General features: G+C 57.1%; 1 protein-coding gene across 1 annotated transcript in view; it reads right to left on the minus strand.

Annotated features, from left to right (window-relative positions):
- ADARB1 (adenosine deaminase RNA specific B1) overlaps window positions 1-16,658 on the minus strand; it is a 133,558-nt gene that overhangs the window by 76,286 nt on the left and 40,614 nt on the right. The window contains exon 2 of the mRNA XM_040483748.1: window positions 10,349-10,493. The gene's annotated coding sequence lies outside the window, so the exon portion shown is untranslated. The remainder of the gene's footprint in view (window positions 1-10,348; window positions 10,494-16,658) is intronic.

The raw sequence follows: 16,658 nt of genomic DNA on the forward strand, positions 1-16,658 counted from the left end.
ATGGCTCAGGTGGCCCACGGATGGTGGCCCAGGTGGTCTGCAGATGGCCGAGGGGCCCTGGAGACGTCCCAGGTGGCCCACAGATGGCTCAGGTGATCTGCATATGGCCAAGGGGGGCCCACAGATGGCTCAGGTGATCTGCAGATGGCCCAGATGGCCCGCAGATAGTGGCCCGGGTCGTCTGCAGATGGCCGAGAGGGCCCGTAGATGGCCCAGGTGAGCCCATGAATGAGTGCTGGCAATAGGGGACAACTCAAAGCCAGTAGGCCTGGGGCTACCGGGGAGAGCTCTAACTTCTTGCTACACACCGAAGAAAGGTTTGGAAGAAATATGGTGATCAAGTGTGAACATAAATTTGAAACGAAACTGGGGTATGTATTTGACAGTCATGGTTTAAGCAGGGATTTCTTTAAAGATGAGGTTTGGAAGCATTCTTTAAAAACAATGCATATTATTACTGATTATTAAAAAACCAAATAAAACACAAAACTTTTGAAATATAAAGTAGAACTGGTTGGTCTTTCAAAGAAGACAAAGTGATTTTGCTCAATCTAGAATAGAAACCTCTGGCTAACTTCATCTATTTATAAATGATTCAGGGCTTTTTCCAGCTGGATGTGTATAAAGGAAGGAAGCCACATAAACATAGGTATGTACAAGGAACGTACAATATAGACAAAAATTTCTGATCTGATTGAAAACTCAAACAAGACTAAGTGGAGAAGAAAACAGTGGAAAAGGGATTAGAAACATGACAGCCCGGACTCACAGAGTGCAGAGCCAAAGGCACACACTTTGTGGATCCAAAAACCAGAACATATAAACCAGGAAGATATTCCACGTCATGATGGAAGAAAACATCCCAGAAATAAAGATCTGAATCAGCCACTGGACAGACACCCATGTGCGTAGAAAAGGTGATAGAAACAAAGAAAACTCACATACTTCTCATCAGTATCACTGAAATTCACAAATAAAGAATTCTAAGGGAATCGAGACCAACATAATCCAATTCCTGAGGAGATAAAGTCACGTCTGAGGACAGCGATGGAGTGTCACCAAATTCTCGGAAAGGGACGGTGTGACTTCCGAGCTGAGTTTCAGCCAAGCTGTTGTTCAACTGTCGGGGGGCAGGGGCCGGAGTCTTACCCGGAGGTGTCATCAGCACCTCCACCACCAAATCCGGGGTCCTAGTGCAGACAGCCACAGGCCTCATGTCCCGTCTGTACAAGCCACGTGCACGAGGCACCTGGGGACTCACTCCTGCCCCCCGTCTGCCAGAGGCCTGCGGCGGGCAGGAAGGGGGCCCATCACCCTGAGCCTGGAGAGCTGGGTGCCACCCTGAGCCAACACTCAGAGGGGTTCTGTGGCAGCACCACCTGCCCCCCCTCCCCGTGCCCAGAGGCAACTCTATGCACTGAAGCCGCCTGTCAGTCTAAAATTCTAGAATTCTGTGCCTCATAGACAGAATGTGAGCCAAGACTTTTAGCCCCCTGGATTACACCACAGACATTAGCAGTGGCCCAGCCAGGCCTGCCCCCCAGGATCCTGTCCCCACCACTGCTCAGCCACAGAAGAGAAGGCAGCCGCAGAAGGGCAGGACACCAGAGTGGGAGTATGGCTCCATTCGGCCAGGAAAGGACATGCAGAAGCCAGACAAGGGTTCACAGGAGATTTTAAAATGAAAATATTTATATTACTCCTTCACTTCACGATGGCAACTCTTCACTAAAGATCAAACACACACACACATACACACACACACACACACACACACACACACACACACACACACACTTTGGCTAACTTAATCTTATTAAAATTGGCAATTTGTTAGCACTATTAAAAACAAGACAGCAGTCTCCAAAATGGAGTCACCTCTGCTAAGCCCCACGTCACCAAACCGAGACTTCACCTGATTCTGGCTCTGACCTCTCCCAGAAATGGGATCTCAGAGTCCGTGACGAGTCACCCGGTCAGCATGAGCGAGGTCATCGGTGGCAGATCCCCACGGTCCCCTGGAGGAGAGTGACCTCGCCCAACTAAGATGTTTTGCCCGGGGCAGCCTCCTCGCCCTGCTCCCTTCTGCACAGGACGGTCTGTCGTGCGTGCAGCGAGCTGGAGCTTTCTGTCTGCTGCACCGCGTGCTACCTGGTTCGGGATCCCTGGAGAAAGCCAACCAGACCTCCAAAATTCACTCAGCTGGGTTTTGTTTAACACCACACATTCGAACTTGATGGTACAGGCTTTTTCTTTTTTGGTATCCTATCTTAACTATTACCTATTCAAAACACTTAATAAAACAGTAGAATCACAAAATTATGTTACACGTAAATTACGTAAGCAAAGTAACAATTTTTTAAATACTGGAACAGATTATGAAATTTTACCTTCCAGTTCCACAGCACAGCTAGGCCCCCTCCATAGACTCAATTATTTAAATGCACAAATTATTTGAGACAATTTAATTTGCACATCGTATCAGTCCCTGAACTAAATCACTTAGAAGTGTTTCACAGCACTGCTTCACGGGTCCTTCAAGATGGTAAAAGAAAGCCAGTGAACAGAAACTTTCCTGAAGGAAGGCGGTATCTGGGCTCTCAGAGGAAACGTGCAGAGACCGCACTGGGGGTTTTCCTTTAGAAGCTGCTACTCGCCGTCCTGGACGACCCTACAGCACCACCTACTGTCCACACTGCCCGCTCGAGAGGCCCAGCGAGTGCTCTTGGCGGCCTATCACGGTCACTCTGTGGCCATGAAGGATGAAGAGTCCGAGCGGGCAGGAGGGAAGCCCTGGGAGGAAGGCGGGCTCCACGTCTTGACGACAGCGGTGGCGGGCTAAGGACACGCTTGTCGGAACGTGGCAAAGCCCACTTGTCCCCGTGGCCACCGCTGCCACCCCTCCACACAGAGGAGGAGCCTGGGCAGGGAGGCCCAGGAAGGTGCCCAAGGACACAGAGCTCCTACGAGGACGGCCACGCCCCTCACGCTCTCCTCACAGCCCAGACAGCACGAGGAGCGGGAAAAGGAACAATTGCACGGAAAAGGCACGGTCCGATTATAAATAAACTGCCGTGGCCCGGTCTTCCACAACGAGTCTGGCGCACTAAGGGAGGAGCCATTAGCATGCTCCTTGGCGCACAGGACAGCGATGGCCCCGTGTGCTGTGTCTCGCCACCTGGTCCGAACACCGACCGGCCCGGGAATCCAGAGACCTTCGGCCAGCGCCACCTCAGTTAGAAAGGCGAAGCCTGTAGGCGACGCATTTTCATCAAAAACCTAAGTTGGGTAACCTGCCTGTGAAAGCATCACTTGCAGAAAAGCTGAAATACAACACAGGTCTGGCCTCCCCTCCCCCCCCCCCCCCTCCGCCCCCCCCTCCCCTGCCCCGCCCCCTCCCCTCCACACTGGGGCAGACTCCCGCCCTCCACTCCGCCGCCCGGCCCCCTCCACACTCCCTCCCACATGGCACACCCACACCCACCCGCCCCTGCTCAGCAGCCCCCCTGCCCCGTGCCCACCTCCCCAGGAAGACGCCACCGTACTTTTCAAGACTCGGTCCCACCACACCCCTCGAAGCTCACCCTGCCCGGACAATAAGCCACCTCCCTCCTGCCCCCACTTCTGTCACAGTGTCAGTGGACACCACTGCCCCACCAGTGACAGCCCCTCTCCCAGGCCTCCTGGAGCTGCTAGGCAGGAGTGAGTGCGAGACCCCCGAGCCCCTCTAGGCACCTCAAAGGGGAGCGGCCCTCTGTCCTCCCAGGCGAGGGTGCCCCGAGGCCACGCGTGTGCTCCAGCCCCAGGGCCCCAGCACCAGGAGGACAGCCGTGGCGCCCCGGCTTTCTGCACACGCCGCTCTGGGGGCCACCCGTCACCGGCCGGGATCTCCTCGCCCTCCCTGCTGCCCGCAGCACGGGGTGGCGGCTGTCCCCCAGGGTGCTGGCGTTCCTAGCGGTCCTGTCCTGGGGAAAGCCTTCATGGAAAACAGAAGGAACCGAGTGGAGAGCACCAGACTTCCCTGCCTCTACACGCAAAACCTCGCTGCTTTCTTTCACACGTCACAGGTAAGTGTGGGGATCCAGAATTTCACAGTCGGCCCTGCCCCGGCCACAAAACAGCAAGAGAATTACCAACCAACTCTAGCTACTTCGGGGATCTATGATTCTCCATCCAACAACGTACAGGCACTTGAACTATCTTTTCAAGTCATTCTTTTACAGTTAATTGGGTATTTTTTTGTCCCTTTGTAAACTTACAGCCACAACACAGAAAAACCGGGAATACCACCGCTTTTTAGACATTTTTCAAACTTGACACTGTTTAAACCAAGTTGCACTCAGATCTGTCCATGTTTTGAATGGAAAGCAAGCCCACATCACTACTGCCCGCTGTGCGCCGTCTACGAGCTGCCCCGGCCCGCAGCCACCCGCGGGCCTGCCGCTGCCCCAAGGGGTCTGGAGAAGAGAAGCCAGGGGAGGGCCGTGCCCCACCGCAGTGTGGTGACCTCTCCTGGGTCCTCGCTCAAATGCCACCCCCTGGGAGAGGCCGTCACCCCTCCCTCTGCTGCTGTCTCCCACCCGGAAAGGGGGCCGTTCTCTGCTCCCACCAGGTGCCATCGGGTCTGTCCCAAGGGCCCGGGCCAGAGCCCGCCCGCAGGTGCCAGCGCATGTCTGCTGGATGGACGAAAGAGTGCGCCCGGGACGCAGCACAGATCTCTCTGTGACGTTGCCACAGGCTCCCCAAACTAGAATTCCCAGCCTAACCACCTCCGGAGCTCTGTGACTCCCTGGTGCAAACACTGATGCTGCTTATTCGCACCATTTGACGTCACCGTCCCCAAATCTGCTGCGTCTGTGGCTCTGACCGGGCCGTCCCGCGCCTCGCCCGGGCTGCGGAAGAGAGGGGCGCCCCGTGACGCAGAACGGCAGGAGACTGGGAGGCCTGTCCGCATGTGGGAGCAAGAGCAGGAGGCCAGAGAGCTCCCGAGAGTCCGGGGGCCCTGCCGCCACAGGGGAGAGGAGAGGCGTGTGCGCCTCCCGCTCCCCCAACCTGCTGCCGGGTGAGCCGGTCTTACCGCCCCTGCCCGGCACCCGCCGCACCCGGGGCAGCCACGGGAGGAAGAGTGGCGAGGCTGCCTCGTGTGGCCCGCCGCGTGTGGGCGCGGGTCCCTCGTGCCCCTCCTGCTCATACCTAGCTCCCCCGTGGCCGCCGGCCTCGGAAGCCCAAGCACCTCGGAGGGGAGCACTCCGCTTCACCCTGTATCACCCAGGACCCCCGAGGAGCGTGAGGGGAAGGCAGCGCAGGGGGCACGTCGCCCGAGGCCCTCAGATCACGCCCCCGCGGCCACCTGCACGTCACCTGTGCCTTCACCCGATCCAGAGGCTCGTGCCCCGCCCCCGCGTGCCGTTTTTCCTCCAGTCTAACAAAACGTGAGTGTAGACGGCGGGTCCCTCAGCTCCAGAAAGGCCCTCTGGTGTCCACCACCGCCTCACGGCTTCGCTGGGGGCCGGGTGTCGCGAGCTTCTGCCTCCCCCAGTCCTCCGCCTCCTCGGCAGCCATGCTTCCCGGTCGGTCCCGGTTGGCCTTCTGCCCTTAAGTCACAGTTGTCACGGGTCACCTGCACTTCCTCCGCCTCTTAACGGTGCTAAGGTCCCCGTACCCGGGCGCGCCGTCAGCACGGCTCCATGTGAGCTGGAGGTGTGGGCAGAGCAGGGACCGAGGACACGTGTCCCTGCCGTCGGGCCGGGACGCTCCACTCTGGAGACCCCCCGTCACGGCACGGTCGTCCTGAGGCCCCGCGGGGCCAGCAGAAGCGCAGCGCGGACAAGGAGCCCCGGACAGGACCCCGCGCGGCAGCCTCGGCCCTCACAGCAGGTGCACGACCGTTTCTGCGAAGGTCAGGCGGCGAGTTCCGCGGGGCCTGCGGCCGCGCACAGTCCCTGCTGCGCGTTCTGCTTTTGCCCCCTTGTCCCCAAATCCCTTGAAGATGCAAAAGCCGTTCTTCGCTTCAGACTCCGGAGGGAGGACCCACCTGGCCGCCCACGGGGAGGTCTCTGCCAGGCCTCAGGGGCGCACGGCTGTCGCCCAGGAGGCCGGGGCGCGGCTCTTTGGCACGTCACCTTCACCCAGGCGGGCCCCGAGAACAAAGATGCCAAGGTGCCCCTCACCTTCACGCGCCCATCCCAGCCCCTAGTAGACTCCGCGGGTTCGCCGAGCGAGCGAGTGAGCACCTTTCACGGGCCTGTTAGCTATTTCCTTAGATTCCGTCTTTTGTGAAAATGCCGTGCAAGTGTCGTGTCCCTGATGCCACCGCACCCTCTCGTCCTTCCTGACTTGCGGGAATCTTCGAGTATCGTAGACTGGAAACTCAGCCAGGCCTCGGTACCTGCCTGTCAGGTCCACACTCCTGGTGGCCCACACCCCCGTCAGGTACACATCTCTGTCAGCCACACACTCCTGGTGGTACACACGCCTGTCAGGTATACACCCCCATCGGGTACGCACTCCTGGGGGTACACACCCATCGGGTGATTCCTCGTGCAGCGACAGAAAGCTAATCCCTAGCGCCGCAGCTCTCGACCTTCGAGGCAGAGTCGGGGCCCACACCTCTGGGCGTATGCGGCATCCCTAGACACTGTCCGGTCGTCCTGGGAGGTGAGTCGGGGCCGTGGGGGGTCGCACATGCACGGCCTCTAAGGCCCTCGGCCCCACGGGCAGGCATCAGGTGAGGCGGGGAGGTGACCAGGACGCCCACGGCTGCTGTTGGTTCGGGATGCCGCGGGTGCCTCTTCACCGTCTGCTTCCTCGGGGTGCAACGGAAGCCCCTTCGCTTCCACCCCCGGCCCGTGATCTGGCCGACTCTGCCTTCGAGGCTGGAAGGCAAGGGTGTTCGACGGCACGTCCTCTCACTGAGCCTTCCGCACCCGGGAACCGACACCAGCACTGAGGCGCGTTCGCCCCTCTGACCGTGAGCGTGGCGCACGGGCTCAGTGAGAACCGGCCCCCTCTCACCTGGAGGAGCTGGCCAAGACGGCCGCGCCCTACACCCGCGGGGTCCCCTCGGGAAACACGCCTCGCTCCCCACAGACCTTCCGGGAAGCCGGAGGGTCCGCTCCGGCTGTGGGACCACCATGTCCCCGGGGAAGCGGGTCCGGCAGGACACGGCCTTCCTTACAAGCCATCGAGGCTACAAGGCCTCCGCTCGGGACACAGGGCTTCACCCCCACCCCCCGGCTTCCGAGATCCTGAACCGAGGGGTGGGGGTGGGGGGGGAGCGGCTGCAGGCTCCGCAGGGCAGAGGCTGCCGGAAGGGCGTCCCACTTCCCACGGAGCTCCGGGCGGGACGCATTCGTGGACTTGGGTGCTGCCCTAGATCCGGGACCTCACAGCAGAGCCACAGACACGTTAACACCTCCTGGCAAAGCGATGCCAGCGACTTGGCCAGACACACAGACACCTTCTCGGCGACGATAACCGATGCCAGAAAAAACACACGAATCGCTTCTCATTCTCAGCCCAATTTTATTTCAGAAACTCTCGGGAACGCCTACAAGAGAAAGCGTCATCTGTGCTCAACAGGTTACTTCAACCCTTAAACCGCTTTAAAGGGGAAAACCGTCAAGCTTTTGCCACAACATACAGGGATTCAGAACTCGGTGCCATTGCAACTTGCAACTTGAACCCGACAGCCCGCGTTAGTATGACGAGCAGGCCTGGATCACTCTCACGCCGCTCGCTGTCCCGGAGCCCACCACTGCCTCTGCCGTGAGCCGGAGAGGCCACGCACGACAGCCGGGCAGTGCCTGTGTCAACCTGGAGGACAGCCCTGCCACGGCGCCACACGCTCAGGACGCCGTGCTCCCTCCCACCGCCAGTGGCTCTGCTCGGCCAAGGCCCCCAGAGAACTCCGACCCCGCCGAGTGTCGCGGGGGGCAGCGGCTGCTCATCGCGGTGCCGGGGTGTTTCTGGAGCTCTGTGCACAGGGGGCCCTGCGTGGGACACCCAGGACTGTCCCAGAAACACACAGTGGGGAGGCCGCTCACGATCCACCAGCCCAGAGCCTCGCCTCGTTTTATATGTGAGCATGAAGCATTTCTCCGTGTTTTTAACACACGCCCAACGGTCCCGAAGCGTAACTACCATGTGAAGACAGGGAAGGCCGTGCCCAGCTTCTCTCAGAACCCACAGGCCATAACCACTTCCGAGACTGACGGAAGCCAGCCCTCGCGGCTACCTGCTCGTACGGGCACGCACCGCGTGGTTCTGCCGAGAACATCAGTGCCTGAGAACTGAGTACTGAGTACCGCGTATGTCTCGACTCAAGACGCCTTTATTATGCATTCTCAATTTCTCCTTTACTAAATTTGGGCATTCTACTGCTTTTTAAAATTATGCGGTGATAATTATATAAAGCAGTACCTGCTGTGAATTTCACTGAGAATAAAAAGGAGGAGTTCGTGAACACTTGTTACGGAAAAAACCTTTGGGGGTGTGTGTGTGGCCATGAGAAACACAGGGGAACTTCCAAGTTCGAACAGGAGTCCACGCTTCCCCAGCCCCTCTCCGAAGGCACGCCGCTGGGGAGGGGCCGCAGGGCCTCCTCTGGGTGACCCCCGAGCCACCCCAGCCTAGACACCGTCACACGTTAAGACACAAGAAACAGCTTCAATCTTTTCACGGAGGGCAAGAGCAGCCACCATGCCTGAAACTAAAAACAGAGCCGCGCTCGCGGTGCTCCCGCCAGGAACCGAAAGAACTCTGGGGAAACGTGGTGGCAGAGTGAGGCTAACAGTGACGAGTGCTCCCTAATAAAGACTTGTTTTAGCCAAAACCCTTCGTGTTTACTTTTCTTTTTCAAACCACTCTGAAAAAGGAAAGTTACAGTACATCAGACTATCTGGTGCCAAGATTAGCTTTCATTTTATGAAAGAAATTCAAAATTCCTACTCTGCAGCTAAAACATCTACTGAGAGCCCAAAGAAGGAGATATAGTTCACAACGCTGCTGTATTTTACAACTTCCGGGCCTTTAATTCCACTTTCTCGGCACGTGTTTAGAGCTCTCCTGTGGGCCTGATCACTTTTTGTATGCCTTTAAAGACAATTTATTTGTGCAAAGGATCACAGATAATTCACTTCTCCAACGCGTGCTTGCATTATATAAAAAAACTTGCGTTTGGCATACATGGCAGAACTGAGGGGGCAGCTGACTGCCCTGGCACGACGTGTAGGTCACAGACTCCACTACACTTAGCAGCACTGAAGGACGGTGTCCTTTCAGACTCGGCCGGCTCCGTGCTGCTCGGCTCCTGCCCATAAACTCTAGTCACAGACCCGCTGACTTCACATCTCTCGCCTGGCTACCAGAAGAGCCGCAGCTGAAACCGGCCCCGCCCACGGGCACAGCAAAGGGAGATGACCTTAATTTTGCCCTTTCCATACTCTCGCCACTCTTGTGCCGGAAACCGGGGGAGGGCTGGGGGGCATCAGCTACAGACAAAGCAACCCCTGTTTTACCAGTCTCCCTGGGAGCCAGTTTCCTCACATTCCTGACATTTACAGACACAGAAAGGACCGGTGGGCCTTACCAGACACACACGTAGAGCCCAGTGGCCAGACGTGGGTGCACCTGTGCCCCCCAGAGATGGCAAGTGCCCCTCTCCCCGCCGTGGGCTCTGCGCCCACTCCTTCCCTCATTGGCCAGGACAGGCGGGCTATTGTCAGCATCTACGGAACGGCTGAATGGACGCGGGTGCCCGCCAGTGCCGGGAAGCATCCAGCAGCCCTCTGCCGACTCCCTCCTCACACTGCTTCCCCATGGCAAGACCTCCTTGAGTGTGCAAAACCCAACTTTCTCGAGTTAGTCACTCTGCAGGCCATAAAATAATCTTACGTGCTACTAGATTTACCCAGATTTTAATATTTGCCTCAACTTCTCTCAAAAGCAGCTGGCTGAGTCATATAATAGTCGCCAAGAATTAAGTGCTAGGTAAGTCTTCTTTTAGTCCATCAACGGAAACCCTTTACAGTAAAAAGCTTTACAGTGGGTCTAGTCCAGCGCCTGGCATGGGGCACAGCCTCGCACGGCCGTGACCAGAGGCCGCACTTGGCCACACGGCCACTGGAGGGCAGCAGCGCGCCGACCTGGACCCGCAGCCGGGCGGGCAGGTTTGTGCAGGCCGCGGCGGGGTGATGAAAGAATTAACAGTAACAAATAATCTATGCTGGAAGACACTCAATAAAACACATTTGAAAAGGCAAACAGGCTTAATTAATCAGTTGACATCAAGCAAAAGGCATTTTTAATCAGTCAAATAGCAACAGATTTCTGCAGGGTTTTACCTTACCGGTAGATTAGTTTCTGCGTTTGCTCGACCCCGAGTCAAAGCTCCCTCCGGTGCAGGCAGGACGCGATGACCCGGACCGGGGCTCGCGCAGTGTTTCCTCCAATCACTGCCGCAGATCTCCACGCCCAGCCTGAGACACTTCACTCTGTGTCACGGAAAGACTCAATTACTTCCAATTAATTTAAAAGCCTTTTCACCACTTCAGAAGCGAATTCTAATAATAAATACTGTTAATTAAAAATCCTCTTCCTAAATACAAGATTCAATTATTGTGATGGTGTTAAGGTCTTTTTAAAGCAGAGACACAACAACCGATCACCCTTCACCCCACCCGTCACCCTCCAGGGTCCGCTCGCCACACCCCGGCACAAACAGCAGTAGCCCACACGCGAAGGCATGTACTTAACACCTTCTGCACAATAAAATGCCACACGCGGCACCATATGTGCACACGGGGGCACACGCACACGCGTAAGTACAGACACGAGCGACGCACGGATCCCGGGACCTCCCCGGCCCCTTCCAGCCCAGGCTCAGAAGCTACGACCGTCCACGAGTCCGGAGGCAGAGGCTGTGAAACACCTCCATGTTGTCTGCTCTCAGCCTAAAAATACTGCCAACTAGAAAGTCACTAAAGAGAAGACTTCAACGCGCTCACATACTGACGGAACCTAAATATCCAACGTTAACATCTCCTTTTAGAAAAGCAAACCGAGGGGCGCCTGGGCGGCTCAGTCGGTTGAGCGTCCGACTTTGGCTCAGGTCATGATCTCGCAGTTTGTGAGTTCGAGCCTCGCGTCAGGCTCTGTACTGATGGTTCGGAGCCTGGAGCCTGCTTCAGATTCTGTGTCTCCCTCTCTCTCTGCCCCTCCCCCGCTCATGCTCTGCCTCTCTCTCTCAAAAATAAACATTTTTTAAAAATTAAAAAAAAAAAAGCACAGCGATATCCACATAAAGGGCACGACCACAGTGGGCTTCTCCAGGGCACAGCTACTGGCTGGCGTCTGCGGGGAAGAGTGTGCGGGCCCTGAGTGGGTGTCCACAAGACGCAGTGAGTGTAGACCGGTGCCTCGCTGAGCCCGGAAGGGCCCTAACTCTTCAGGCTCGACCCGGTGAGCACACACCTCCCCGGGGCCACCTGCCCCAGCTGAAGGTCCTCGGGGGTGAGTACCGCCCAGCCTCCACATCTCTCAGCTGGGACGTGTGTCTAAGACACGGTCCCCCGTGTTCTGTGATGTTGCCACCAGGTCTAGCGGGCACTGACGACACTGGCCTATCAGCCTGGGATTACGGGCCACACGCTCACCCTGCCGGCACAGAGCCTCCAGAGCCAGGCACACAGGTCTGGGCATGCCATCACCGACCCCATTAGTGCCCTGCTGGTCCCGTCTCCACGCCCAGGTGAGGAGAAGAAAGGAAGGGGTGCCACTGTGCTCGCCCCCGCACCCTGTTCCTCAACGCCACCCCCACCCGATCAGAACCCCGCCGGCAGCTCCTCCCCCGGCCGGAGAGTGTGCAGGAGATACAGCAGGCCCCTCGGCAAAGGACGCAGAACAGGAGGCCCCTGCAGCCCGAGGAAAGGGAAGGACGATACGTGAGCCACCAAGAGGTCAGAAGTCATTTTACCAACCTGAGTCCACAGGCAGCACAGAAGAAGGGAGACGGCAGGATGAACAGGAGCGAGACCCACAGAACCGGGTTCTGGTGGTCCCGCCGGGAGCCGCTGGGCAGAAGTCTGACCGGGCCCAGGACAGCCCACTGCCGCTCCCTGGGGAGCCAGACCCGCAGGGCCAGGGGACCTCTGCAAACCGCGAAGCTGAGATAGGAGGAACCGGAGTGGCCAAGGCTGACGCCCGACTCTGCCGCCACAAGGCCGAGTGCCTAGGTCCCAGTGCAGTGACGCAGGGGACGAGCTCCGTGTGAGCCACCGCGGGGACCGAACAGACCAGCAGGTACAGAGTACCTGACCCAGTGACAGCGAAAGTCACAGCAAGAGCACGACAGAGGGTGCGCAAAGGAGGCTCTTGTCACAGAGGTAGGAGAGGACAGCAGCTGGCGGAAGGCGGAGAGCAGTGCCACGGTGGCGCAGCGGTCCCGCATGGGACGCCTTCCCTAGTGAGTCTGCACCACCCCCTCTGGCGCCCAGGAAGCATCGAGAACAGCCTGAGTCCCAGTGACATCAGGCGGAGCTCCTGCCCACCCACTGTGTGAGGCACCCAGAGTCTAACAACCAGGGCATATCTGGAAAGTGTCCATGTGTTTCTAAGTTAGCTGGTACTCTTTTTTTTTAATTTTTTTGAATGTTTATTTATTTTTGAGAGAGAGAAAGAGACAGAGTGGGGGGGGGGGCAGAGAGAGAGGGAGACACAGAATCCGAAGCAGGCTCCAGCCTCCGGACCGTCAGCACAGAGCCCAACACAGGGCTCGAACTCACAAACTGTGAGATCATGACCTGAGCCAAAGTTGGATGCTCAACTGACTGAGCCCCCAGGCACCCCTGGCCGGTACTCTTCTAAATCATCCACAGACAAAAGGAAATGATCACAGTACAAAACAGAAAACATTGAGAACGAGAAACAAAGATCACACGTGGAAATGCGTGGTGTGCAGCTAAGGCAGTACCCAGAGGGAAACACGTAGCCTGATGCTCAGGCTTCTGGAAAAGGGAAAAAGCCCACGAACCCCGCCTCGGTAAATCAGGGGGACAAACAAGCCCCAAGCGAACGGGAGGGAAAAGGAGGAGATTAAACCTGCATTAATCACCCATAACGACAGGCACAGGGACACAGACCAACGTTGGCAAGGCTGACGAGAATGCACAGAGAAGACAGAGAGGACACTGGCTTAGCCAGCCTGCACCGAAGAAAGGACAGCGAGTGATGTGAAGTGACACCTCTACTATAGAGTGAAGTGGCCCTGTAAAGGCGTCCCTGAGCGTCTCAGCAGGCCTTGGGACCAGGACCATGGGGCAGATGGACTAGGAGAGTCCCGGGGGTGCCGGGCCCTCGCTTTTGGCCCTGAGAGCACGCAGCTGTGGGTCTAGGCAGAGCCCCAGGCAGGTGCTCCCCACGGTCCTCAAGAGGCCTCCTTGGACAAGATGTGCAGGATGTTGACAAGAACTCAGAAACCCAGCCGACAGCTAGGACCATCGCTGCAGACACACGGCCACCTCCAGCCATCTGAAGGACCACTGCCGAGGCCCCAGTGCCAGGGGCACAGACAGACCGTCCCCTGCCCTGCTCCCGGCCTGTCTGGGTCATGAACATAATCAAATGGTGGCTGTTCTAGGCCATGAAGTTGGGGTCTTGGTGGGATGTTAGGCAGCAAGAGATACCAGAACAGAATTATCACTCCGAATTCTCGCAACATTACATATGTAAGAGAGCATTAAGAACTTTATTTTGAAAATTTTGTAAACTTAGGTACAATGAGCAAACTCCAAGAAAAACAGTTTATCAAAGCTGACAGGAGGAAAGAGAAAATCTGACACGATGACAGACCAGAGTCAGGAAATAATCACGTCAGTGTCAGCCAAACTGTCTCACGAATGCAGATGTAAACACGCCCCGAAGAAAGTGCCAGCAAACTCGACCCCACCATCTCTCCAGAGCTGGCATCCGGCTGGCACGGGCAAACGGGTGGGCGCATGGAACCCGGCTGCCGCAGCCGCCACGCTACTGTCCGGAGGCTTCCCAGGCGCCCCGGAACGGGCGTGGCCGCGGGGACCGGGCGCCGTCCAGGAGCACGAGGGGGGCCGCCCCACGCAGTGTCCGGGACCGACCCGGGCGACGGCCACGTGGGCACACCAGACTTCTCCTACCCAGGCACTCTCCTGTGGGACCGAGCCAGCCCACGACACAGACGCGCTAGGACACGACGAGGCACCGGGACCCGACAGAGGCCAGCAGCGCCCGGCCCCACACGGCAGCGCGGACGCGACACGGCAGCGCGGCGCGGACGCGGGGGGGCCCCCGCCGTCACCCCGCCCTTGCTCACGTGAGGCCGCCGCTGACAGCACAGCCCGCCAAGCACCTGCGGCAGGAGGAAGGGAGCTGAGGGGCTGCCCGTGCCGACGGCCACAGGCCAGGGAGCCGGGCCAGGCGGCGAGAGAAACCGCGGAGGAAGCAGCACAGGGAGACCGTGCTTCACGGGCGAGCAAGCAAGTGGGCCAAGCGGGGCTGAGTTCTAATCCGGCCCCTTCTCAGCGCGCCTGGATCGTCCCCGAGACGTAGACAGGGAATTAGGTGACCGAGAGCCCGAAGGGGCTGGAGTGGGGGGTGGGGTCCGCAGGGCAGCCCAGCTCAGCTGGCACCGGCGCCTTTCCGGAACTTTCTCACAGTGACTGCTCCTGGGCTCAGGACAGCGTCCTCTGAAAACAGGATGACCCCGAATTAGCCACACTGGTCTCTGCAAAGGATTTGTACCCAATTACCTGCTAACAAAAGGAAACTCAAAAGCCACAGCAAAGCGGATAACATAGGGGTCGTACGGGATTCGGCATGCTCGTACCGACCGCAAGTGTGGGACCAGTTGGGTCGCTCAGCACCTGATGGGTCTGCTGTGCCAATAAGAATTGCATTGGTTAAATGAAACAATTGCATTTGCTTTTAAGGTGATATTTATCATTATAATTCAATTAGACTCTGGAAATCAGGGCTAAATACTCCCGTTTTCTACCTTGTAGATGCACAAAACCATCACAAGAGTAAGCAGTGAAACAGAAACGCTCAACTGAGTAGACTCTGATGTCTGCCGACACCAATTGTCTCAAGATACAAAGGCTTAATTTGCTCAAGACAAGTGAAGAAAATCAGATCAGATCAGCGGTCAACGGAAGGATGCTAAGACAAGGAAGCATTCTTCCTCACTTCTGATATGGTTTCCATTCTAAGTGCTTAACCAGTCCTAAAAATCGGTGCCCCCAGAAGCAGGACCAGAAGCCAGTGGGAAGCGAGCCCAGGGCCACCAGTGGGGCCTGAGTCGTGAGCCCGGGGGCTCCGGAAGGACACAGCGACGCCCCGTAGCTGAGATGAGCACACAGGAGGGCCCATCACGAGGCTTCTGGTGAGGAGGAGGCTGGGAGGCCTCTCGGCAGGAGGCACCGAACGTGCACCTCAGGAAGGAGCAGTGACCCGGCGTGTTTTCAGAAAGACGGTTCCGTTGGCTCTGTGGGCCACGGCTGGAGGGCTGAGACCCGAGGCGGGGAGGACAGCCAGGTACAGAGGGATGACCACGTGGAGAACACCACCGGTGGGTGACTCCAAGGATCCCGACTCTGTCAAAGGGGTGGATGGAGTTTTCAATGACATGAGAAAATCAAAAGAAAAGAGGAAATCTGAGACGATAGGTGTTTTTCAATTGTCCTGAGCTGCAAAAACCTTCCAAGTAGATTAACTACAGCCATTGATGTTTCAACTTCCACAGTGACCAGACCTTCCCTGGCTACCTGAGGTTTCAGAAGGGTAAAGTCGATCCTAGTTTAATACTACGGGGAGAGGTAAAGTCTTTACGTGGTAACATAATAATGAACCCTTAACATGCAAGAACATTCAAGTATTAGACTGTGAATCCCCAGAGCAGGGAACTGGCCATGAAGGTACCTTCAAGAAGTCAGTGCTTAACAAAGAGGCTGGGGAGGAGGGCACAAGGCTCCACTGCACTTGCTGCTTCTGTAAAGGAAAAGAAATGCAGGAGGAAATACCGGTCTCGCCAGAGGCCGTGGTTTAATTTACGTTTTTTTATATTATTTAAATTCAGTTGAGGAAGCAGGCTGCACAGCAAGGCCACATCTGCTTCGCTGCTCCTGAGCAGGGGCCAGTCCGGCAAGAGCAAGCGGGACAGCATCCGAGGCGCAGAACGTGGGACTCCCCTCAGCCGGGAAGACCCAAGTCCAAGGCTCTGCTCCCACGGGACCCTGGTGCCGCCGCTTAGACCGCCTTAGACCCATTTGCCCTTCTTTCCGTTCCCCGGCATTTTGGTCTTAAGAGACCAACCAAAATGGACTTTGCCATTTCCTCTACTTACTGAATTAAATATATTCCAAGGATATTCCATGTCCTTAGCAAGTAAGAGGAAAGACCGCTTTAGAATGAACTACGACGGATACAACACGGATGAATCTCTAAGTAACGACGAGCAGTGAAAGAAGCCAGACCAAAACGGTACCTATTGTCTGGCCCCAGTGATAGGGAGCTCTAGAAAATGCAAAGGAGGGGCGCCTGGGTGGCGCAGTCGGTTGGGCGTCCGACTTCAGCCAGGTCACGATCTCGCGGTCCGTGAGTTCGAGCCCCGCGTCAGGCTCTGAGCCATC

Source organism: Herpailurus yagouaroundi, unplaced genomic scaffold, assembly GCF_014898765.1.
Source record: "Herpailurus yagouaroundi ecotype Mexico unplaced genomic scaffold, PumYag 162, whole genome shotgun sequence".
NCBI classification, from domain to species: Eukaryota; Metazoa; Chordata; class Mammalia; order Carnivora; family Felidae; genus Herpailurus; species Herpailurus yagouaroundi.